Genomic DNA, 24,458 nt, shown 5'->3' on the forward strand with positions numbered 1-24,458 from the left:
AAAATGTATCATATGTAAGAAAAATGAATCCTAATTTTTAAAACTGTATGTTGACACACAACAGATACATAAATGCTGCTTCATTTAGTCATAATGCATAGGGTGTTGGATGTATGCTGAAACGGCAATAAAACAATGCAGTTGTTCATTTAGAAAAGTATGTCTCCTTTTATGGGTAGGCTTTTGTATAAACCTACTACAACTATGATTTTATAATAGAAATGTGAATATTAACCTTAATGACAGTCCTGCATAGCAGGTACCCCCTGTCAATTCCACTTATTTGGTATATTCCAGAACTAGCACACCTGATGAAAAGCTCAGCTTGATTAGTTGCCCAATTCAAACCAGGAGTGCTTATTTTATGGCATATTAAATAAGTGCAACTGTCTCAGAATCTTCCCAACATGACAGTATGGCAACAAATTAATTAAAGGAAGTTTTCACTTTTACTGTTACAAGGGCAAAACCTGGCATTTAGTTTCTTCACACACTGATACATTTGATCCACTTGCTGGTTGAAAACGCCACTCCGGTATTTGTGTATCCAGTATTCTAGCGAGGCCATATGATGTCTGCAGACGAGACGGAAACGTTTTTAGACACGCAAGACAGCTGAGCAGAAATGATCTAGTTTCAGGGACTGTCAGATAAGATGACCAATGACCAATGCTGCATGTTATGAATTGCATTGCATAGTATTTGTTTAAATTCAATAGTCCATAATAAAAGGAAAGTTAAAGGTGATTGTTTGGCCATGCCAAATTCCGGATAGAGGTTTACAGCTGCTTTTCAGTGGATAGCTACATTTTACACTATTGTCCTGTCTTTATCGATATCATTGTGCACACAAACATAAAAGCATGACAACAAGCTGCATTTGCTACTGTAATGTTTGTAGGCTATGTTATCGCGATAATACACTATTTTCTATTGCAGTAGCCTCAGTGCAGTGAAGGTGTCTGTCGGCAGTACACACTAGAATCCCACTTCACAACAAAAGTCTCCTGAGGCCAACAGTTTATAGTTTCTTCTCAAGGAACAAGGTTAGTACAGAAGTCCAGACATATGAATAAAAAAATAATTCCCTCGTTATGTTGAGATCACAACTTATTTATCTCATGATCATGACATAACAAAAGTTGTTTTGTCGAGATCACAAGATAATTTTCTCGTGATCACATAACAAAGGTTGTTTTGTCACGATCACAAGTTAATAAAAAGTATCACGCGTCATCCATTCATTTGTTCAGATGCATGATAACCACCTCATCAAGGAGCCCAGTGGTCGCAATGCTCTCATGGGGCATTTAAGCACTGAACAATGCCTAACAGGTAGCTCTGTCTCCCACGCTGCGTGGTAAGGGACATTTAGCGTGCTAACATTCTAACTTATAAAATGATAATGTGCTCCAAACATAAATGAAAGCATGATGTTAGCATGAAATGTACCATCCATAAGTGTAGCGATCAATAAAAACGTATGCGCTGATCTACTGTGGGCTCTGCCGCCTCAGCCTCAGTCAATCTATGATCAATATCTCCACTCCTATGTATAGATTATCTCGTGATCTCGACAAAACAACTTTTGTTATGTCGTGATCACGAGAAAATTATCTTGTGATCTCAACAAGACAACTTTTGTTATGTCGTAATCATGAGAAAAATAAGTTGTGATCTCGACATAACGAGGGAAGTTTTTTTATTCATATGTCCTCTCTGGACTTCCGTAGGTTATTGTCATAACAGCTTTCTATTTCCATAGGCTTGGAGGGCAGAGGGTCTTCCATTGTCCACATCTAGCAATGAGGCCTGCATAATGTATGATGCCATACTCACACAGGCAGTCCTTTTATTAGCTTTGTACACACAAGCGCACACACACACAGAATGGTCATTATGTATAATTGCTGACATTATAATAATAGTAATAATTTATTCAACTTTTATAGCGCTATTCATTACATAAAGAATCTCAAAGCTCTTTAAAGCACCACAAAAAAACAAGCAATTTAAAAAACAACAGCATCATTCATCAGATGGAAAGTCATGAGAGGGTCAGGAAAGTTCATGGCTTGAGTGGTCATCGGAGGGAGGATGTCAAAGGCGGAGAGCAAGCAAAGATGATCTCTGGGGCAAGCCCGGGGGCAGGCAGCATGGTGTCATCAAGGTGTCTCGTTGTCCTTGCAGCTTCTCCATAGTAGGACTCAGATGAAGTTAGAGCTCAGCCACTGCAGTTCATGGACTCCATACCAAAATGATGCACCAACTTGGGTGAAGCTAAAGCAGTCATGTGGCGCCAGAAAGCACACCACATTTAAATAATAATTAAAGAGTAATATCCTCAACCTCCTCACCCATCTCATTAACTGCTGGTGCGAGATGTCTAATATTAATATTTTATGTAATTTCTACCAGCATGTCACATGTGCAACCAGAGGGAAAATAACTCTAGACCACCTTTACTCCACACACAGAGACGCATACAAAGCTCTCCCTCGCCTTCCATTTGGCAAATCTGACCATAATTATATCTTCCTGATTTCTGCTTACAAGCAAAAACTAAAGCAGGAAGTACCAGTGACTCGCTCAATTCGGAAGTGGTCAGATGACGCGGATGCTACGCTACAGGACTGTTTTGCTAGCACAGACTGGAATATGTTCCAGGATTCATCCAATGGCATTGAGGAGTATACCACCTCAGTCACCGGCTTCATCAATAAGTGCATCAACGACGTCGTCCCCACAGTGACCGTACAGTGAGGGAAAAAAGTATTTGATCCCCTGCTGATTTTGTACGTTTGCCCACTGACAAAGAAATGATCAGTCTATAATTTTAATGGTAGGTTTATTTGAACAGTGAGAGACAGAATAACAACAAAATCCAGAAAAACGCATGTCAAAAATGTTATAAATTGATTTGCATTTTAATGAGGGAAATAAGTATTTGACCCCCTCTCAATCAGAAAGATTGCTGGCTCCCAGGTGTCTTTTATACAGGTAACGAGCTGAGATTAGGAGCACACTCTTAAAGGGAGTGCTCCTAATCTCAGCTTGTTACCTGTATAAAAGACACCTGTCCACAGAAGCAATCAATCAATCAGATTCCAAACTCTCCACCAAGGCCAAGACCAAAGAGCTCTTCAAGGATGTCAGGGACAAGATTATAGACCTACACAAGGCTGGAATGGGCTACAAGACCATCGCCAAGCAGCTTGGTGAGAAGGTGACAACAGTTGGTGCGATTATTCGCAAATGGAAGAAACACAAAATAACTGTCAATCTCCCTCGGCCTGGGGCTCCATGCAAGATCTCACCTCGTGGAGTTGCAATGATCATGAGAACGGTGAGGAATCAGCCCAGAACTACACGGGAGGATCTTGTCAATGATCTCAAGGCAGCTGGGACCAGAGTCACCAAGAAAACATTTGGTAACACACTACGCCGTGAAGGACTGAAATCCTGCAGCGCCCGCAAGGTTCCCCTGCTCAAGAAAGCACATATACATGCCCATCTGAAGTTTGCCAATGAACATCTGAATGATTCAGAGGAGAACTGGGTGAAATTGTTGTGGTCAGATGAGACCAAAATCGACATCAACTCAACTCGCCGTGTTTGGAGGAGGAGGAATGCTGCCTATGACCCCAAGAACACCATCCTCACCGTCAAGCATGGAGGTGGAAACATTATGCTTTGGGGGTGTTTTTCTGCTAAGGGGACAGGACAACTTCACCGCATCAAAGGGACGATGGACGGGGCCATGTACCGTCAAATCTTGGGTGAGAACCTCCTTCCCTCAGCCAGGGCATTGAAAATGGGTCGTGGATGGGTATTCCAGCATGACAATGACCCAAAACACACGGCCAAGGCAACAAAGGAGTGGCTCAAGAAGAAGCACATTAAGGTCCTGGAGTGGCCTAGCCACTCTCCAGACCTTAATCCCATAGAAAATCTGTGGAGGGGGCTGAAGGTTCGAGTTGCCAAACGTCAGCCTCGAAACCTTAACGACTTGGAGAAGATCTGCAAAGAGGAGGGGGACAAAATCCCTCCTAAGATGTGTGCAAACCTGGTGGCCAACTAAAAGAAACGTCTGACCTCTGTGATTGCCAACAAGGGTTTTGCCACCAAGTACTAAGTCATGTTTTGCAGAGGGGTCAAATAGTTATTTCCCTCATTAAAATGCAAATCAATTTATAACATTTCTGACATGCTTTTTTCTGGATTTTTTTGTTGTTATTCTGTCTCTCACTGTTCAAATATGCCTACCATTAAAATTATAGACTGATCATGTCTTTGTCATTGGGCAAACGTACAAAATCAGCAGGGGATCAAATACTTTTTTTCCTCACTGTATGTACATTTCCCAACCAGAAGCCATGGATTACAGGCAACATCCACACCGAGCTAAAGGCTAGAGCTGCCGCTTTCATGGAGCGGGAAACTAATCCAGACGCTTATAAGAAATCCCGCTATGCCCTCAGACGAACCATCAAACAGGCAAAGCGTCAATACAGGACTAAGATTGAATCCTACTACACCGGGTCTGACGCTCGTCGAATGTGGCAGGGCTTGAAAAATATTACGGACTACAAAGGGAAAACCAGCCACAAGCTGCCCATTGACGTGAGCCTACCAGACGAGGTAAATGCATTTTATGCTCGCTTCGAGGCAAGCAACACTGAAGCATGCATGACAGCACCAGCTGTTCCGGATGACTGTGTGATCACGCTCTCCGTAGCTGATGTGAGCAAGACCTTTAAACAGGTCAACATTCACAAAGCCACGGGGCCAGACGGATTACCAGGACATGTACTCAAAGCATGCGAGGACCAACTGGAAGTGTCTTTACTGACATTTCCAACCTCTCCCTGACCGAGTCTGTAATACCTACATGTTTCAAACAGACCACCATAGTCTCTGTGCCCAAGAAAGCGAAGGTAACCTGTCTAAATGATTACCGCCCCATAGCCCTCACGTCGGTAGCCATGAAGTGCTTTGAAAGGCTGGTCATGGCTCACATCAACACCATCATGCCGGAAACCCTAGACCCACTCCAATTCGCATACCGCCCCCCAACAGATCCACAGATGATGCAATCTCTATCGCCCTCCACACTGCCCTTTCCCACCTGGACAAAAGGAACACCTATGTGAGAATGCTGTTCATTGACTACAGCTCAGCGTTCAACACCATAGTGCCCACAAAGCTCATCACTAAGCTAAGGACCCTGGGGCTAAACACCTCCCTCTGCAACTGGATCCTGGACTTCCTGGCGGGCTGCCCCCAGGTGGTAAGGGTAGGCAACAACACATCTGCCATGCAGATCCTCAACACTGGGGCCCCTCAGGGGTGCATGCTTAGTCCCCTCCTGTACTCCCTGTTCACCCACAACTGCGTTGCCAAGCACGACTCCAACACCATCATCAAGTTTGCTGACGACACAACAGTGGTAGGCCTGATCACTGACAATGATGAGACAGCCTATAGGGAGGAGGTCAGAGACCTGGCAGTGTGGTGCCAGGACAACAACCTCTCCCTCAATGTGAGCAAGACAAAGGAGCTGATCATGGACTATAGGAAAAGGAGGGCCGAACAGGCCCCCATTAACATCGACGGGGCTGAAGTGGAGCGGGTCTAGAGTTTCAAGTTCCTTGGTGTCCACATCACCAACAAACTATCATGGTCCAAACACACCAAGACAGTTGTGAAGAGGGAACGACAACACCTTTTCCCCCTCAGGAGACTGAAAAGATTTAGCATGGGTCCCCAGATACTCAAAATGTTCTACAGCTGCACTATCGAGAGCATCCTGACTGGTTGCATCACCGCCTGGTATGGCAACTGCTCGGCATCTGACAGTAAGGCGCTACAGAGGGTAGTGCGTACGGCCCAGTACATCACTGGGGCCAAGCTTCCTGACATCCAGGACCTACATACTAGGCGGTGTCAGAGGAAGGCCCAAAAAATTGTCAAAGACTGCAGTCACCCAAGTCATAGACTGTTCTCTCTGCTACCGCACGGCAAGCGGTACCGGAGCGCCAAGTCTAGGACCAAAAGGCTCCTTAACAGCCATAAGACTGCTGAACAATTAATCAAATGGCCACCCGGACTATTTACATTGACCCCCCCTTTGTTTTTACACTGCTGCTACTCACTGTTTATTATCTATGCATAGTCACTTTACAAATTACCTCGACTAACCTGTACCCCCCCACATTGACATTGACTCGGTACCGGTACCCCCTGTATATAGCATGTTATTGTTACGTAATTTTCTTGTGTTACTTTTTGATTTTATATAATTTTTGTACTTTAGTTTATTTAGTAAATATTTTCTTAACTCTATTTCTTGAACTGCATTGTTGGTTAAGGGCATGTAAGTAAGCATTTCACGGTAAGGTATACACCTGTGTCACGCCCTGACTCAGGGGACGCTTATATGTTGAGTCAGGGTGTGTATATTCCTTGTTGTGCTTTTTCTATGTGTGGGATCTAGCATGTATAGATCTATGTTGGCCGGTGTGGTTCCCAATCAGAGGCAGCTGTCGCTCGTTGTCTCTGATTGGGGACCATACTTAGGCAGCCTATTGGCACTGTCTAGTTGTGGGATCTTGTTCCTTGTAAGGTAGGTTGTGTGTTCTACCTTGGACTTCACGTTTCGTTTCGGTTGTTGTTTTGTCGTTGTGTTTATTTCGTGTTAAATAAACATGTACGCATATCACGCTGCGCCTTGGTCTGACCCGTCATTCAACGAACGTGACAGAAGATCCCACCAAACAAGGACCAAGCAGTGTGCCGAGAAGGAGCAAACGCCTGGGACTCAACAGGAGGTTACGTTAGTAGATGTCCTCCTCGGTTGGGGGAGAATTACAGAGGAGGAGGCAGTCCGTTATCGGAGGGCGATGAAGGAGGATGCCCAGGTAGGAGAGGAGAAACGGCGCCAACAGTGCCGACGACGGAGACCCGAGAGGCAACCCCAAGAAAATGTTTGGGGGGGGCACACGGTGTGGACGACGAGGCAGCAGGAGGCCGTTAAAGGGCGGATCTGCAGGTTAGGAGAGGAGGCCACCATGTTACGGGGGCTATTGGTTCAGAGGGAGCAGGAGTTATTCGGTCAGAGGGAGGCGCTACAGGAGGCTAAAAGGTAGAAGGAAAGAGTAGAGGCACGGCGAGAGGAGCTGGTTAGGCAGCAGAAGGAGCGGGGGTTAATAAAGGAACCCAGTCCTGCTCCTCGCACCAAGCAAGTGGTGCGTGTCGCCAGTCCGGTCCGGCCCGTTCCTGCTCCCCGCACCAAGCCAGTGGTGTGTGTTCCCAGTACGGCCCGGCCCGTTCCTGTCCCTCGCACCAAGCCTGTGGTCCGCGTCGCCAGTCCGGCCTGGCCTGTTCCTGCTCCTCGCACCAAGCCAGTGGTGCGCGTCGCCAGTCCGAACCGGCCTGTTCCTGCTCCTCGCACCAAGCCAGTGGTGCGCGTCGCCAGCCCGGCCCGGCCTGTTCCTGCTACTCGCACCAAGCCAGTGGTGCGCGTCGCCAGCCCGGCCCGGCCTGTTCCTGCTCCTCGCACCAAGCCAGTGGTGCGCGTCGCCAGCCCGGCCCGGCCTGTTCCTGCTCCTCGCACCAAGCCAGTGGTGCGCGTCGCCAGCCCAGCCCGGCCTGTTCCTGCTCCTCGCACCAAGCCAGTGGTACGCGTCGCCAGCCCGGCCCGGCCTGTTCCTGCTCCTCGCACCAAGCCAGTGGTGCGCGTCGCCAGCCCAGCCCGGCCTGTTCCTGCTCCTCGCACCAAGCCAGTGGTACGCGTCGCCAGTCCGGCCCGGCCCGTTCCTGTCCCTCGCACCAAGCCAGTGGTGCGTGTTCCTAGTCCGGCACGGCCCGTGCCCGTTCCACCGGTGCCTGGTCCGGCACCGGTCAGCTGCTCCACTCCGGAGCCAGAGCAGTCCGCTCCACCGGTGCCTGATCCAGCTCCGGTCAGCTGCGCCACTCCGAAGACAGAGCAGTCCGCTCCACCGGGGTCCAGTCCAGCTCCGGTCAGCGGCTCCACTCCGGAGCCAGAGCAGTCCGCTCCACCGGTGCCCAGTCCAGCTCCGGTCAGCGGCTACAGTCCAGACCGGTCGGAGTCCGCACCTTTGGGGGTACTGTCACGCCCTGACTCAGGGGACGCTTATATGTTGAGTCAGGGTGTGTATATTCCTTGTTGTGCTTTTTCTATGTGTGGGATCTAGCATGTATAGATCTATGTTGGCCGGTGTGGTTCCCAATCAGAGGCAGCTGTCGCTCGTTGTCTCTGATTGGGGACCATACTTAGGCAGCCTATTGGCACTGTCTAGTTGTGGGATCTTGTTCCTTGTAAGGTATGTTGTGTGTTCTACCTTGGACTTCACGTTTCGTTTCGGTTGTTGTTTTGTCGTTGTGTTTATTTCGTGTTAAATAAACATGTACGCATATCATGCTGCGCCTTGGTCTGACCCGTCACTCAACGAACGTGACAACCTGTTGTATTCGGCGTGACAAATAACATTTGATTTGATTAACCAACTCATTACTGGATAGAGAACATGTGTTCCTTTTTATGACATGCACACATTCTCGCTTTCTTTTTTGGTTTGTGAATGGTTTTCTTGTCACCCAGTATGTAACCTGGCGCAACGATGAGACCCTTGGAGGAATCGAGGGATGCATCGCTGCAGTCAGGTCAGCTGACTTTGCTATGTGAGAACATGGTGAGACTTCTGGCAAATCCATTCTCTTTATAAAAGATAGCACTGTGTGGGTGTTAAACCCTCAGTAGGCTTGCACAGAATGAGATTCAGCATATAAAGATACAGTTTTAAAAAGCTATGACACTCCATAATCTACGTTCAGTACTTTAGTACTAAATCATTCACTCATGTCCCCACTACCTTGTGATAAGTGAATAGAAGTAGTGGCTAGGGCTTGACCACAGACTTCTGTGGCCCTGTGCCCTGCCTTGCAGTGATGGGTCATTTGATCAGCACAGGGCTGGATCTGGTGGGGAAGGGGAGTTTGGTGCGTCTGAACGATCACCTGGCCAGCGTGGTCAAGAGGACTGTAGAGCTGGCCCAGAGCCAGCTGGACATCACCTCCAGGGAGAGGCTGCACGTCAGGACCATGGACCACTTCTCCAAGGGGTGAGAACCAGGGAACTACTGGACATCAGAAAGTGATCTGATTTACTTTATTGATCCCCAAGGGGAAATAGAAGACCCACAACAACACATATTACAAACCAATAAAGTAATGTTATGCATTAAAATGTATACATATTTTACACTGAATGGTAGGAAAAGACACATAGTAGAATACTTTATTAAATCTACAAAAGGCATTATTCAAGATGAGCAAAAATAAATGAACACTGGGGCAGTAGTAAGGAGAATGGGGAAGGCAGGTAGCCTAGCGGTTAAGAGCATTGTGCCAGTAACCAAAAGGTTGCTGGTTTGAATCCCAGAGCTGATGTACCCTTGAGCAAGGTGCTTAACCCTAATTGCTTCTGGATAAGAATGTCTGCTAAATGACAAAAATGTGAATCCCTAATAGTTTTACAATCTGCCAAAAGGTTAAAACATAGAGAATGGTACACTATATATACAAAAGTATGTAGACACCCCTTCAAATTAGTGGATTCGGCTATTTCAGCCACACCCTTTGCTGACAGGTGTATAAAATCAAGCACACAGCCATGCAATCTCCATAGACAAACATTGTCAGTAGAATGGCCTTACTGAAGAGCTCAGTGACTTTCAACATGCCATCGTCATAGGATGCCACCTTTCCAACAAGTCAGTTCGTAAAATGTCTGCCCTGCTAGAGCTGCCCCGGTCAACTGTAAGTGCTGTTATTGTGAAGTGGAAACATCTAGGAGCAACAACGACTCAGCCGCGAAGTGTTAGGCCACACAAGCTCACAGAACGGGACCGCCAAATGCTGAAGTGCGTTAAAATCGTCTGTCCTCGGTTGCAACACTCACTACTGAGTTCCAAACTGCCTGTAGAAGCAACGTCAGTATAAGAACTGTTCGTCAGGAGCTTCATGAAATGGGTTTCCATGGCCGAGCAGCTGCACACAAGCCTAAGATCACCATACGCACTGCCAAGCATCGGAGTGGTGTAAAGTTCCCCGCCGTTGGACTCTGGAGTGATGAATACGATTCACCATCTGGTAGTCCGACAGACGAATCTGGGTTTGGCGGATGCCAGGAAAACGCTACCTGCCCGAATACATAGTGCCAACTGTAAAGTTTGGTGGAGGAGGAATAATGGTCTGGGGCTGTTTTTCATGGTTCGGACTAGGCCCCTTAGTTCCAGTGAAGGGAAATCTTAACGCTACAGCATACAATGACATTCTAGACAATTCTGTGCTTCCAACTTTGTGGCAACAGTTTGGGGAAGGCCCTTTCCTGTTTCAGCATGACAATTCCCCCGAGCACAAAGCGAGGTCCATACAGAAATAGTTTGTCGAGATCGTTGTGGAAGAACTTGACTGGCCTACACAGAGCCCTGACCTCAACCCCATCGAACACCTTTGGGATGAATTGGAACGCCGACTGCGAGCCAGGCCTAATCGCCCAACATCAGTGTCCGACCTCACTAATGCGCTTGTGGCTGAATGGAAGCAAGTCCCCGCAGCAATGTTCCAACATCTAGTAGTAAGCCTACCCAGACGAGTGGAGGCTGTTATAGCAGCAAAGGGGGTACCAACTCCATATTAATGCCCATGATTTTGGAATGAGATGTTCAACGAGTATGTTCAAGTAAGAGGAGTGCGATTGAGGTCCAAATCTTGGACAGCAGAACAGATTCCACAAGATAAAACAAAAAACATCTGTTTATCTTGTCTTGAGTAACAGCACTGGAATTGGGTCAAAGGAAATCCTTGGATTGAGGTCACCCAGCAAAACAGACCATTCACACCCCCACTGCCTCTGTTTGTTTTTACTAGGGGACTCAGCCTTATGACTTCGGCACAGGCTTCTAAAAACAAATGGTTACCTCCTTAAAAAGTCTAGAAACACATTAAGCAATAGAGATGTGACGAGGTGTGAATGAAGGAGTCAGGCGCAGGAGGTAAAATACCGAACTCCAGAGTTTATTCCGTTTACATAAATCAAACGCTCCAAGCGTCAAACGAAACTATACAAGGGAAAGCATCCACCTTGGCATAAACACAGTGAATAGTAGCTCAACCGAGCTACACGCTCTCACAACAAACAATCACTCACAAAGACAAGGGGAACAGAGGGAACACTTATACACATAGTAATTAGGGGAATGAGCACCAGGTGTGTGTGATTGACAAGCTTACCCGCTGGGAGGTGCCTTACTCTGGGCGCACACTGAGCATGAGGAAACATACACCCTCACGTCCTTAACCAAGGTAGGCCACCAGTACTTCTCGGTCAGGCAGCGCATTGTACGACCGATACCTGGATGACCAGAGGAGGATGACGTGTGTGCCCAGTAGATCAGACGATCACGGATAAGCGCAGGCACGTACTGCAGCCCAGCTGGACACTGCGTTGGAGATGGATCTGTGCGTAATGCCTGCGCTATTCCTGCGTCCATCGCCCATACTACTGGCACAACAATGCATGAGGCCGGGAGTATGGGGGTGTTGTCTCTTGGCCTCTCCTCTGTGTCATACAGCCGAGACAGTGCATCTGCCTTCATGTTCTTCGTACCCGGAATGTATGAGAGTATGAAATCAAACCGGGTGAAGAAGAGGGCCCACCTGGCCTGGCGAGGATTCAGCCTCCTCGCTGCCCGAAAGTACTCCAGGTTACGGTGGTCTGTCCAGACGAGGAAAGGGTGTTTCGCCCCCTCGAGCCAATGTCTCCACACCGTCAAAGCTCGGACAACAGCCAGCAGCTCCCGATCACCAACGCCGTAGTTCTGCTCCGCCGAGCTGAGCTTCTTAGAAAATAAGGCACAGGAGCTTGGGTGGCGTGCCCGAGCGTTGGGATAAGACAGCTCCTATCCCTACCTCGGACACATCCACCTCCACTACGAATGGTAGTGATGGATCGGGGTGAGCCAGTACCGGGGCTGAGGTGAACAGACCCCGCAATCTACTGAAGGCCAAATCAGCCTCAGCAGACCAGCGGAGCCGGGACAGCCCACCCTTCAACAAGGAGGTAATGGGAGCTGCGACCTTGCCAAAGCCCCGAATAAACCTTTGATAGTGGTTGGCAAAGCCAAAGAAGCGCTGCACCTCCTTTACCGTGGTTGGAGTCGGCCAATTACGCAAGGCTGCAATGCGGTCTCCCTCCATCTCCACACCTGTGGTGGTAATGCGATATCCGAGGAAGGAGATTGACTGCTGGAAAAACTCACACTTCTCTGCCTTGGCATAGAGATCATTTTCCAGCAGTCGGACCAGTACCTTGCGAACCAGGGACACATGCTCGGCGCGCAGAGCGGAATACACCGGGATGTCATCAATGTAGACAACCACACCGCGACCAAGCATGTCTCGTTCACAAAGGACTGGAAAACGGATGGAGCATTCATCAAACCGTAGGGCATCACCAGGTATTCATAATGCCCCGAGGTTGTGCTGAATGCTGTTTTCAACTCATCCCCTTCCCGAATACGCACCAGGTTGTAGGCACTCCTGAGGTCTAATTTGGTGAAAAAGCGGGCCCCATGCATTGACTCAATCACTGAAGGAATGAGGGGAAGAGGATAACTAAATCGTACCGTCACATTATTCAGTGGTCGATAATCAATGCACGGGCGTAAACTGCCATCTTTCTTCTTCACAAAGAAGAAACTCGAGGAGGCAGGTGAAGTGGAGGGACGTATATACCACTGGCGCAGGGACTCGGTGACGTATGTTTCCATAGCCTCCGTTTCAGCCTGCGACAGGGGATACACATGACTCCTGGGAGGTACAGCGTCTACCCGAAGGTTTATCGCGCAATCCCCCTCCCGATGAGGTGGTAATTTAGTCGCTTGCGTCTTGGAAAACGCGAGCGCCAGATCATGGTATTCAGGGGGAATGCGCACGGTGGGGGTACCGTCTGGACTTTCCACCGTGGTCGCACCAACGGAAACACCTAGACACCTACCCAACCACCCCGTAAGAACCCTCTGCGGCCATGAGAAATTGGGGTTGTGAAGGGCTAACCACAGGATACCCAAGACAACAGGGTAAGCAGGAGACTCAATAATCATAAAGGTGATCTGCTCAACTTGCGTAATCATGGTGACTGGTACCGTAACTTCCTTAACCAACCCGGACCCTAATGGTCGACTATCAAGTGCTCTAATGGGGAGTGGAATGGTTAGGGGAACCAATGAAATGCCTTGACGGCGTGCAAATGCCCTGTCCATAAAATTCCCAGCTTCGCCTGAATCGAGTAGTGCCTTACACTGGGAACCTACCAAGTGATCGGGAAAGGAGATAGATAAAGTACACTGCGCCGCAAAGGGCTCTGAACACGTTTGGGTGTTCGTTGGAGTAGGAATCCCTTACATCGCGCTGCCGTCCCATCAAACGCCGGTGGCCGGGATATCTGGATCCCTCCAGGGTCTGGGGTGTAGGTGGCTGGATCCGGTTGACCAGCTGGTCTCGATAGATCGGATCCTCTCCTCTACAGGCGTTGTACCACCTGAAAAAAACGATCCGTTGCTTCCCCCATGCTGGCCAACATCGAGGAATACTCCTGGACCCTTGCCACAACTCCAGGCATGCGGTCTTCTCCTGCTGACTCCATATCAGATCGGGTGAGTGATTCTGTGATGAGGTGTGAATGAAGGAGTCAGGCGCAGGAGGTAAAATACCGAAGTCCAGAGTTTATTCCGTTTACATAAATCAAACGCCCCAAACGTCAAACGAAACTATACAAGGGAAAACATCTACCTTGGCATAAACACAGTGAATAGTAGCTCAACCGAGCTACACGCTCTCAAAACAAACAATCACTCACAAAGACAAGGGGAACAGAGGGAACACATACACATACTAATTAGGGGAATGAGCACCAGGTGTGTGTGATTGACAAGACATGACAAGTGGAGTGATGAGAATGAGATCGGCAGTAGCTCCGGTGACGACGAACGCCGAAGCCTGCCCGAACCAGGAGGCGGGGCAGCCTTGGCGGAAGTCGTGACAGTAGAAATAATATTACATTTTAGTAGTCATTTACAGTTAGTGAATGACTACTAAAAGTTAGTGTTCAAGGTAACATCTAATTTGCTCTTTTGTTGATTTGCTTTCATTGTGTTTTTGTGGTTTTAAGGTGACTTGAGACAATAGAGAATAACTACTGGCTGTCCTCTGTAGGAGTTTCCCTAAGGCATGTGACATGTGTGAGGAGATCCTGGTGGATCCTACTGACCTGCTCGTCCTCAAGTTTTCCCATGATGGCTTCTTCTACCTGGGGGCCCAGACCCAGATGAGGGACTCTGTGGCCCGGGTGCTGCCCAACTGGAAGCCCCACATCCCCATCTATAGGTAGGGAACTGTGCTGCTTCACTGGAAGCCCCACATGCCCCTCCACAGGTAGTGATTACACAGTAATTGGGGCTTTTTTGTACTCTGAGGAGATGCTATTGTTTAACTGTCCCAAGGGTACCCTTATCTGATTACGCTTGTCGGGGAATTGCGATAGGTTAATGCGAGTTACCATTTCTCTGACAACTTGAAACTCAAGGTTTCAGTCAGATATAGCCTTCTTTTTTTATTTTTCTTTTTTTCGGGGGGAATGGATCAGCTTAATATTGCAGATAGATTGTATCTTCTATCAATGTAATTGTCTGCATCACTTCCAATCCCCCATGTTTTTGGTTTTTTTTATATATATATACTCCCCTTTATTACTTTTCAACCCCACCATCCTTTCCCTACTTGGAGTAAATTAGTGAACAACAATGCCCAGGCCTCTACTTCCGGTCTATACTTACTATCTACACCTTATGGACAGAGTTAATTTTACAATAATTCTATTATATATATATATATATATATATATATATATATATATATATATTTTTTTTTTTTTTTTTTTTTTGCTCCTGAACTTCTTCTACTCTCAACCTCTCCGATCATTTTCATGATGTCTATCCGGTTTGCTTCTATATGCCATATCTTTCTAACTGTGCTCTTTCCCAAAAGCTCCCAACATACAACCTATATACTTATTATGGACACAGTATGCTTACATTATTAGCTATCTTTGTTATTATTTGTTGTTATTTGTTATTAGTCCCATCCTTCAACTCTATTCAATACCTCCCATCTTCTCTTAACACCATCCATATAGGATTTCTATTTGCCATATATATTTTAACCGTACTGTGATGTTTTACAAAAGTTTTACAAAAGAACCTTTCTATTCTCATTGCTTCTACAGATTGTGAATTAAAAATAAACATTTTTGCTAAAAGTATTATTATATTATTGATTGATTGACTATGACTTTTCAGATCACCCAGTAATGCTATCTGCAAGGTTAGTTCCAGGTAAATATTGCAATCCTTTAGCCATTCCTGGACCTGTGTCCAAAAACAAGCTACAAATGGACAGAACCAAAATAAATGATCTAATGATTCTGTCTCTTCACAGCAAAATCTGCAGAGCTGGGAAGATTGTATCCCCCAAATAAATAACATTCTATTGGTAGCAAGAATTTTATATAATAATTTAAATTGAAAGATTCTAATTTTTGAATCCGGTGTCGTTTTGCGTGTCAGTTCATAAACACTATGCCATGGGATCGGTACGTCAAATATCTCTTCCCAACTATTTTGCAATCTATATGGGACGGCTGTCAATCCTTTGGTCCTTAAGTGAAACTGATATACTTTTTTATTGATCAGATATAGCCTTCTTGGTAATACTGTATTTTTCCTAGTATGTGAACTCATGAGGGAACTCCAAGGCTCATACTATTGCAGTAGCATTCCGTCAAGGGCTGGGGCCTGCCTATACATTCTCAGCCAGACAGTAATTGCCTCAGTATATTAGTGCTTACTGTGATCAACAATCACCACTGGCAGTCAGACCATGAAACGAGTCACAACAGTCGATTCAAATCTAATGATTCCATCGATTTTTCTCAAACAAATTGATGGCTATTTATAACAAGGCATTATCATTAATTCTTAATTGTTTTCCTTGTCAACTGTGCTCTGCGATCCCACAAAATCAATGCATGCTTTATTATTTCACTAAAATAATGAACTAGCTAGCTAGTCTCGTGTCTGGCATTGCTGTATGACTGCTTTTATACTTGTACAATATCTATTGTATTGAGATTCTCTGTACTTTTGCCTGCAGCTACCTAAAATGATTATATTCCTTTGGACTTCTGGAGACAAATTTCTATGACCAGGCTGAGAAAATGGCTAAAGAGGTAAGACGTTCGACTGTGTCAATTTGCCATGGAAATGATTTGCAGCTGTAAATCGTTAATTCTGTCATCATTAAACGATGACCTCTGCTGGTTAAATTGCCATCAAGGTTGGACAATCAAACCACATTCCGAAGACATAATTTTTTACATTTGAGTCATTAAGCAGACGCTCTTATCCAGAGCGACTTACAGTTAGTGCGTTCATCTGAAGATAGCTAGGTGGGGCAACAACATCATAGTCATAGTAAACACATTTTTCCTCAATAAAGTAGCTATCAGCAAAGTCAGAGCTAGTAAGAAAAGACAAGTGTGAGTGTTTAGTGCAAGAAAGGCAAGGGTGTTACGTTTTATTTTTAGAATACATTATTACTGTGCATAAGTTTTATTTGCATAGACAATCAACTTTACTTGACTGGACTGACCAATGTGCTACCATCGCTGCATTTAGACAGGTATCCCAATTCTGATATTTTTCCACTAATTGGTCAGTCCAGTCAGGTAGAGTTGATTGTCTATGCAAATGTTTTTCAGAGCTGATCTGATTGGTCAAAAGACCAATCAGTGAAAAAAAGTTTAGATTTGAGCTGCCTGTCTAAACGCAGCCCATGAGAGGTAGTTCAATCTACTGCTAGCATTGACAGGGTCCAGAAACTGTCCCCCTCCTCTAACCTCTGCCCCCCAGGGCCTGGCTCTGACCCCGGAGGACGCCTGCTGTGTCCACGAGATGAAGGCTGAGATGGATAAGGGCCTCAAGTTCATGGAGAGTACAGAGAAAGACTGGGTGGTGGGTCATTATGAGTCCCTCTGCTGCATGTTGTTGTCATTCAACACCTCAGTATGGCTTGCTCCCAGATCTGTTTGTGCTGTCTTGCCAACTCCTATGGTTATTGTCACACCAATGCATACAGATCTGGGACCAAGCTAGGCTTAAACTATCTGTGTAAATAGGTAATTAATTTAATGTTTTCATTTGCAGGGATGTGACATGTTAGCCTGTCATAACTACTGGCATTTGGCCCGATACTTCATCAAAAAGGTACATCTTGTAATGAGCTACTCCAGTCAAGCACACTGTTGTCAGACAGTAGAACTGTTGAGATACAATTTACATTGATATACCCTCCTGTGTGTTCTCTGAAGTGTAAAGTTGATTACAGTAGGAAATTAGTTTGTATTGTATTAGAGTGCATTATCTGTATAATGGACTTTAAAGTTGGAATCCTTAATGGTGAAACTGCCATGTCCGTTTGCGATATTACAACAACAAAGAAGTTACTGCAAACAACAAACACTGTTTTTTTCCCTCGGACATCATTGCACGGGCCATAGAACAGCAGCATACGTACTGCAATTTTTATCCCTTGATGTGCGACGCTCCCCACCTCTGCTTGTCAGCAAAACAATAACGGTCGTGGGGCTGACCGGGGCGCTGTTTCCCACTACTGTGGATTTCATCTTTAAGACTCATGCTTGTTTTTCAATTTAGATTTGTTTGTATTTTTCCCCGCAGGGAGAGTATGATGCGGCTCTGAACAAATTCGATCAGCCAGGTTAGTGCTCCCAACAAGTTCATCAAGACTCATTTGGCCTCATAGACAGTGTCCCAGAGGCCTTCCAAGACTCATCCTGTAGGAGCACTTATGGGAGCAGAGTCAAAGGAATATGGTATTGTGCTTCTGAGTGCTACATACTGGGGGTCAATCTGTGTCAAGGAAAATGGAAGTTCAATCTGTTTTTGTTTACATGATACCCGTGTGCTATTCCTCTGGGCAAAGAGCTAATCCCAAAATTATGAAAAGATGAAAACTAAAGTTAAATGGTGTCTCTGGGCTATATGCTGACATTTTATAATATGACATACTGCAGTCAAGTCGGCCTTATTATTGTATAGCTACATTGGTAATGGCTAGAAAGTAAAGCAAATATGTTGGAGAGGCATTTGATTAGATCTGAGGAGGCTGCTGAGGGGAGGTCGGCTCATAATAATGGCTGGAATGGAATACATTTATTGGTATCCAACACACCAAACACATGGTTTCCATGGGTTTGATACCATTCCATTTACTCCACTCCAGCCATTATTATGATCTGTCCTCCCCTAAGCAGCCTCCTCTGGATTAGATAGTCAACCATACGGCTGCAGTCTGTGCTGAACAGAAGTGACTGTTTCCCCTTGGGCGTCTCGGCGCGGTAGGGCTTCAGGGGCCATGCTGGACGCCTGCTCTCTACTCTATAGACTGGAGATGGAGGGTTAGACAATCTTTCTACTGTACTCTTACTATTACACACTCAGCCATGTGCTACTGTTCAACGACCTCCACTTCTTCATGTCGTCGCTGGGAACCATGGAGTCCGGGGGAGCGGCCCAGTCCCAGCACCTACTGGAGGGTCTCCGGGAGAGCACCACACCGCCGCTACCACAGGCTCCTTAGGCAACTCCCACACAGCCCACTTACAGTGAGGGAAAAAAGTATTTGATCCCCTGCTGATTTTGTACGTTTGCCCACTGACAAAGAAATGATCAGTCTATAATTTTAATGGTAGGTTTATTTGAACAGTGAGAGACAGAATAATAACAACAAAATCCAGAAAAACGCATGTAAAAAATGTTATAAATTGATTTGCATTTTAATGAGGGAAATACGTTTTGACCCCTCTGCAAAACATGACTTAGTACTTGGTGGCAAAACCCTTGTTGGCAATCACAGAGGTCAGACGTTTCTTGTAGTTGGCCACCAGGTTTGCACACATCTCAGGAGGGATTTTGTCCCACTCCTCTTTGCAGATCTTCTCCAAGTCATTAAGGTTTCGAGGCTGACGTTTGGCAACTCGAACCTTCAGCTCCCTCCACAGATTTTCTATGGGATTAAGGTCTGGAGACTGGCTAGGCCACTCCAGGACCTTAATGTGCCTCTTCTTGAGCCACTCCTTTGTTGCCTTGGCCGTGTGTTTTGGGTCATTGTCATGCTGGAATACCCATCCACGACCCATTTTCAATGCCCTGGCTGAGGGAAGGAGGTTCTCACCCAAGATTTGACGGTACATGGCCCCGTCCATCGTCTCTTTGATGCGGTGAAGTTGTCCTGTCCCCTTAGCAGAAAAACACCCCCAAAGCATAATGTTTCCACCTCCATGTTTGACGGTGGGGATGGTGTTCTTGGGGTCATAGGCAGCATTCCTCCTCCTCCAAACACGGCGAGTTGAGTTGATGCCAAAGAGCTCCATATTGGTCTCATCTGACCACAACACTTTCACCCAGTTCTCCTCTGAATCATTCAGATGTTCATTGGCAAACTTCAGACGTGCATGTATATGGCTTTCTTGAGCAGGGGGACCTTGCGGGCGCTGCAGGATTTCAGTCCTTCACAGTGTATTGTGTTACCAATTGTTTTCTTGGTGACTATAGTCCCAGCTGCCTTGAGATCATTGACAAGATCCTCCCGTGTAGTTCTGGGCTGATTCCTCACCGTTCTCATGATCATTGCAACTCCACGAGGTGAGATCTTGCATGGAGCACCAGGCCGAGGGAGATTGACAGTTCTTTTGTGTTTCTTCCATTTGCGAATAATCACACCAACTGTTGTCACCTTCTCACCAAGCTGCTTGGCGATGGTTTTGTAGCCCATTCCAGCCTTGTGTAGTTCTACAATCTTGTCCCTGACATCCTTGGAGAGCTCTTTGGTCTTGGCCATGGTGGAGAGTTTGGAATTTGATTGATTGCTTCTGTGGACAGGTGTCTTTTATACAGGTAACAAGCTGAGATTAGGAGCACTCCCTTTAAGAGTGTGCTCCTAATCTCAGCTCGTTACCTGTATAAAAGACACCTGGGAGGCAGAAATCTTTCTGATTGAGAGGGGGTCAAATACTTATTTCCCTCATTAAAATGCAAATCAATTTATAACATTTTTGACATGCGTTTTTCTGGATTTTGTTGTTGTTATTCTGTCTCTCACTGTTCAAATAAACCTACCATTAAAATTATAGACTGATAATTTCTTTGTCAGTGGGCAAATGTACAAAATCAGCAGGGGATCAAATACTTTTTTCCCTCACTGTACATAACATAAGAGGGAAAAACAAGAAACGAGTGGGGGAGCACTTGGAGAGCGGGAGAAGCCTCAGAGTGGAAAGGTGGGGCAGGGACGATGTGTCAATGCAGAGAGGTTTCCCTCCCCCTGACAGGCTCTTTCCTCCTTTCTCTATCCCCCTGACAGGCACTCTCTCTCTCTCTCTCTCTCTCTCTCTCTCTCTCTCTCTCTCTCTCTCTCTCTCTCCCGCTCTCTCTCTCTCTCTCTCTCTCTCTCTCTGTCTCTCTCTGTCTCTCTCTGTCTCTCTCTGCCTCTCTGTCTGTGTGTGGCTGGTAGTGGTAACGTATGTGGCTGTAATTTGTTCTGACAACCCAGACCACAGGCTCTATACAATGCATGTTCCTCAGCGCACAACCCCATCTGAAAAAAGAGCACCATTAAATCCAATCCTAGGCAGATGTCATGTTTCGTAATGTTACGTTTTGTAACATGAACACGTAGTGTGGAGGCAGCCAAAGCACCTTTGGGCCAACGCAGCTGTTTTAAGAGGGACAAATCAATTCCCAAAGTGAGGTGAGGGGAACTCGATTCCATTATGCTGCTATTTTGAATTGGCCAACCGGGCTCTTTTCAGATGTATGATCTTTTGGTAAATGAATTTCCATCGCTTAATGCATTCCTTAGACCCTGACACATGGAATAGGCTAACCATAGAAATAGTATGTCTCAATATACACTTCGTCTATTCTATTTCTTTGAGACTTCCTTTTATGTTTCCGTGTTTGTGAACAGTGATGCATGCATGATCTAGTCTAGAGATTGTATGAAACCAACTCTGATGTCTGGTGTGCTGTATTGTCATTTTACACAGTTTCACATTCTCTCTGTTGCAATCACATGCTGTAGTGCCCTACGGTATCCATTGTCAAATGTTAATCCTACAGAGTTTTATAACTCCAATTTACCTTTAGTCTGGATGTGGAATGATGAAACCCTAAAGCTCTAGCCATTAACTGTATCTGACAGTACAGAATAAATCTCAGACCTTGTCTTAATCATTCTATGATTCCTGTGTGGCTCAGTGAGTAAGAACATGATGCTAGTAACACCACGGTTGTTGGTTAAATTTCTGCAGGGATCACTAGACAAAAAAAATGATGTTCTCACTGAACTGTATGTTGGCTCCATTGTCTTTTTATCTTCTCTCCTGCTGTGTGTCCAGAGCTCCAGAGGAGAACTACCATCACCAGCTGACTGGCAGCGTGGGGCTGCCCATGTGTCAGGCCCTGCTAGAGTATGACCATGGCAACTTCAATGGTAAATATGATGTTCGTATATACGGGTCCACTGAAACACCACGCAAGGCAGTCAGAGAACTAACTGTCCCAACCCAAAATTATTATTTTAATACTCTGACAGAGATAGTTCCTGCTCCAAGCAGGCCTATCAGAGTAGAGACTGAGCGTGGTTTAGACTTACTCAGCCTATCGTTGGCGCACAGGCTGGTCCCAGTCCCTTGGCGCTTCACTGTTGCCAGGTATTAGTTGTTATCTCCACAACTTGTCTCGAGTCAGCAACCTCAGACATCTTTGTAGCAGAACACATGTCCTTGAGCGGTTTAACAAAGAGGCAGTGTGTGTGTATGTGAGACACAAGTCTTATCTCATCCTACCCCCTAACAGTTCCTCACATTAATCACAGCTTGTTATGTTAAACAGTCTATAGCAGTACAGTACAAACCTATTATGTTTAGTCATTAATGCTTTCTTATTAAGCTAACAGCACATCTAAAATATAAGATAATAATTTCCCACAATCCCCCTTTTCACACCCACTGGGTGTGAACCCAAAATAAGAAATTTCAGGGAAATTTAGGATTCCCCCTTTTGACACCCACTAGGGTGTCACTCATTAAAATACAATACAAACAAAAATAATCACACTTTTATTAATAGGCAATAATGATAATAAAAAGGCCTTCAGTCCTTCCATCTACACCCAACTTGTACTAGGTTGGCTACCAGTCACCCAGGAACTTTAAACCTTCACATAAGGAAAGACAAACATTCACAATGGTTAACTTGATTAATAAAGCATAAAACATAAACAGGGAAGTAAATGTTGGTCCCCTTTAGACACCCACTAGGGTGTCACTCCACCACCTCACCAATAGCAAACCAAGGGTCATCCTTTGTCAACCCCATCTCAGTGTCTGCATCCCCTTCTTGAGCCCCTAGGAGGGGCATCATACCAGCCGTATGCACGACATCTGTAACAGACTTTCTCAAACAAGGAATTACACAGGCAGCACAGCACATTAATATTAGAAACACAACTACTAGGGTCAGAAATCCAGTAACCACCAATGAAGCGAACTTACCAAACCACTCCCCCAACGAGGAGAACAGTCCGTTTCCCTCCATTCCAGCCATGCTCTTCATTTCAGCTGATAGTTTATCTAAACCAACTAGGGCTTTAGAGATACTCCCGTCAGGACTGGTATTGTTAGGGATAAACGTACAACAATGGCTTACCATTCTATAGACACCACCCCTTTCTGCCTGATCTAGAGCCAACCTCTTTTTACTAAGTCATAAGAGTGAGATGGCGGATAATTGTTCAAAAGATCCCTTCTGTTGCATCCCTAGTCCAGCCAATAAATAATTGTTGGTCGTAATAGATATAATTAATCCAATTCACAATTTTGTTTATTGTCACCCACCAAAAGAATGTGGTAGTAAACCCTTCCCCTAATTGTTTCATAGCTCGGTATCCATCCGATACCCCCCTTGGTATCCCAATCGCATCCATCTAAATAGGGCTATTCTCCTTCTTGTTAAAACTCCTCCTACATCTGTTTAATCCTTGGTTCCTGGTGACTAATTCTAACTAGCTGAACCAGTAGAACCAGGGCACACGTATCTAGCCACCCCTTTGGAATTCTCTGCCTTACACTGCCCTTACTGGCACACGCCCACCACACATCGGTTACAGGGGCTGTAAGGTTTAGAATTGTCTCCTGTGCTTCCGAACTTAAGTCTGTCACATTACTACTATCTCCAATTGATAATTGGTGATGTCTTTATTTCTCTTTACCCCCCTTCTGGATGTTCAGTCCCCCTCGGTCTCATATCCCCATCCCCAAGTGTATTTAAACACTTGAGTCTAGGAACAATCCGCCGTGGGGGCCGAACACGAATATAATAGGATTTTATAATCCCAAGCTGCTTATTGACATGTACCCCACCCGTTGGCTACGTCCCTAACCCTAATAATTTTTTTGAATCTGACAGTCTGCCCTTCTCTGACTCCCATTTTGTAGGCCACTCGTCCTTGACGGTCAGTATGTCGGGTCGCTTCTCTTCTCTTTTACTTCTTAACAATGGTAAGGGCATAGCGTAATTGGTGGTGGATCTTGACATATCAAGACCATTACCGAGACTATGATGCAACTCAAGTTATCCATATTCCCAAAAACCGCTAACCCTCTCCTGTCCTCAGTCTTTCTGCTTGGTACTACCCCCATACACACACCCTGAGAACACACTACAGTGATGATAGGTCGGGGTAGGAGATCTTCGTTAACAGAGGTGATCCCCAGACCCTATTGGTCCAGTTCTTCTCTCTAACTCTGCATGTGTTCAGTGGTGCTTGCATGTGTTCTTACCTTTTTGCAGTGGGTAACGTGGACCCAGGTTGCTCTTTCTGCTATTCTAATGGCAAAGGCAGTGACCAATATAACCTGATAGGGCCCTTCCCAACAGGCCTGCTTCCAGTTTTTCTTCTTTAGGGACTGGATGCTCACCAGTCACCTGGTTAGATAGAGTGGGTCACCTTCTCCTTTAGTTCACCTGTGGGGCACAAAACCTCTGACATACGGGTGTGTTAATAAACTATCTTCACACATGTTCAGCTCTCAATTTTTATTTCTGACTGCATTCTCTTTCTAGACTGTATCTAAAAGACTGTTTAAAAAAAAAAGTATTTTGTCCTCTCCTTCGTATATATTTATTATTTAATCCTACCATCCCCCCTTTGACACATGTTTTGCTCATGTGTCA

At 45.8% G+C, this 24,458-nt stretch overlaps 1 pseudogene; it reads left to right on the forward strand.

The window, feature by feature from the left end:
• The first annotated feature begins 407 nt into the window (after positions 1-407).
• On the forward strand, positions 408-18,801 carry LOC121531230 (annotated as a pseudogene).
• Positions 18,802-24,458: the final 5,657 nt, after the last annotated feature.

Source organism: Coregonus clupeaformis, chromosome 19 (assembly GCF_020615455.1).
Source record: "Coregonus clupeaformis isolate EN_2021a chromosome 19, ASM2061545v1, whole genome shotgun sequence".
NCBI lineage: Eukaryota > Metazoa > Chordata > Actinopteri > Salmoniformes > Salmonidae > Coregonus > Coregonus clupeaformis.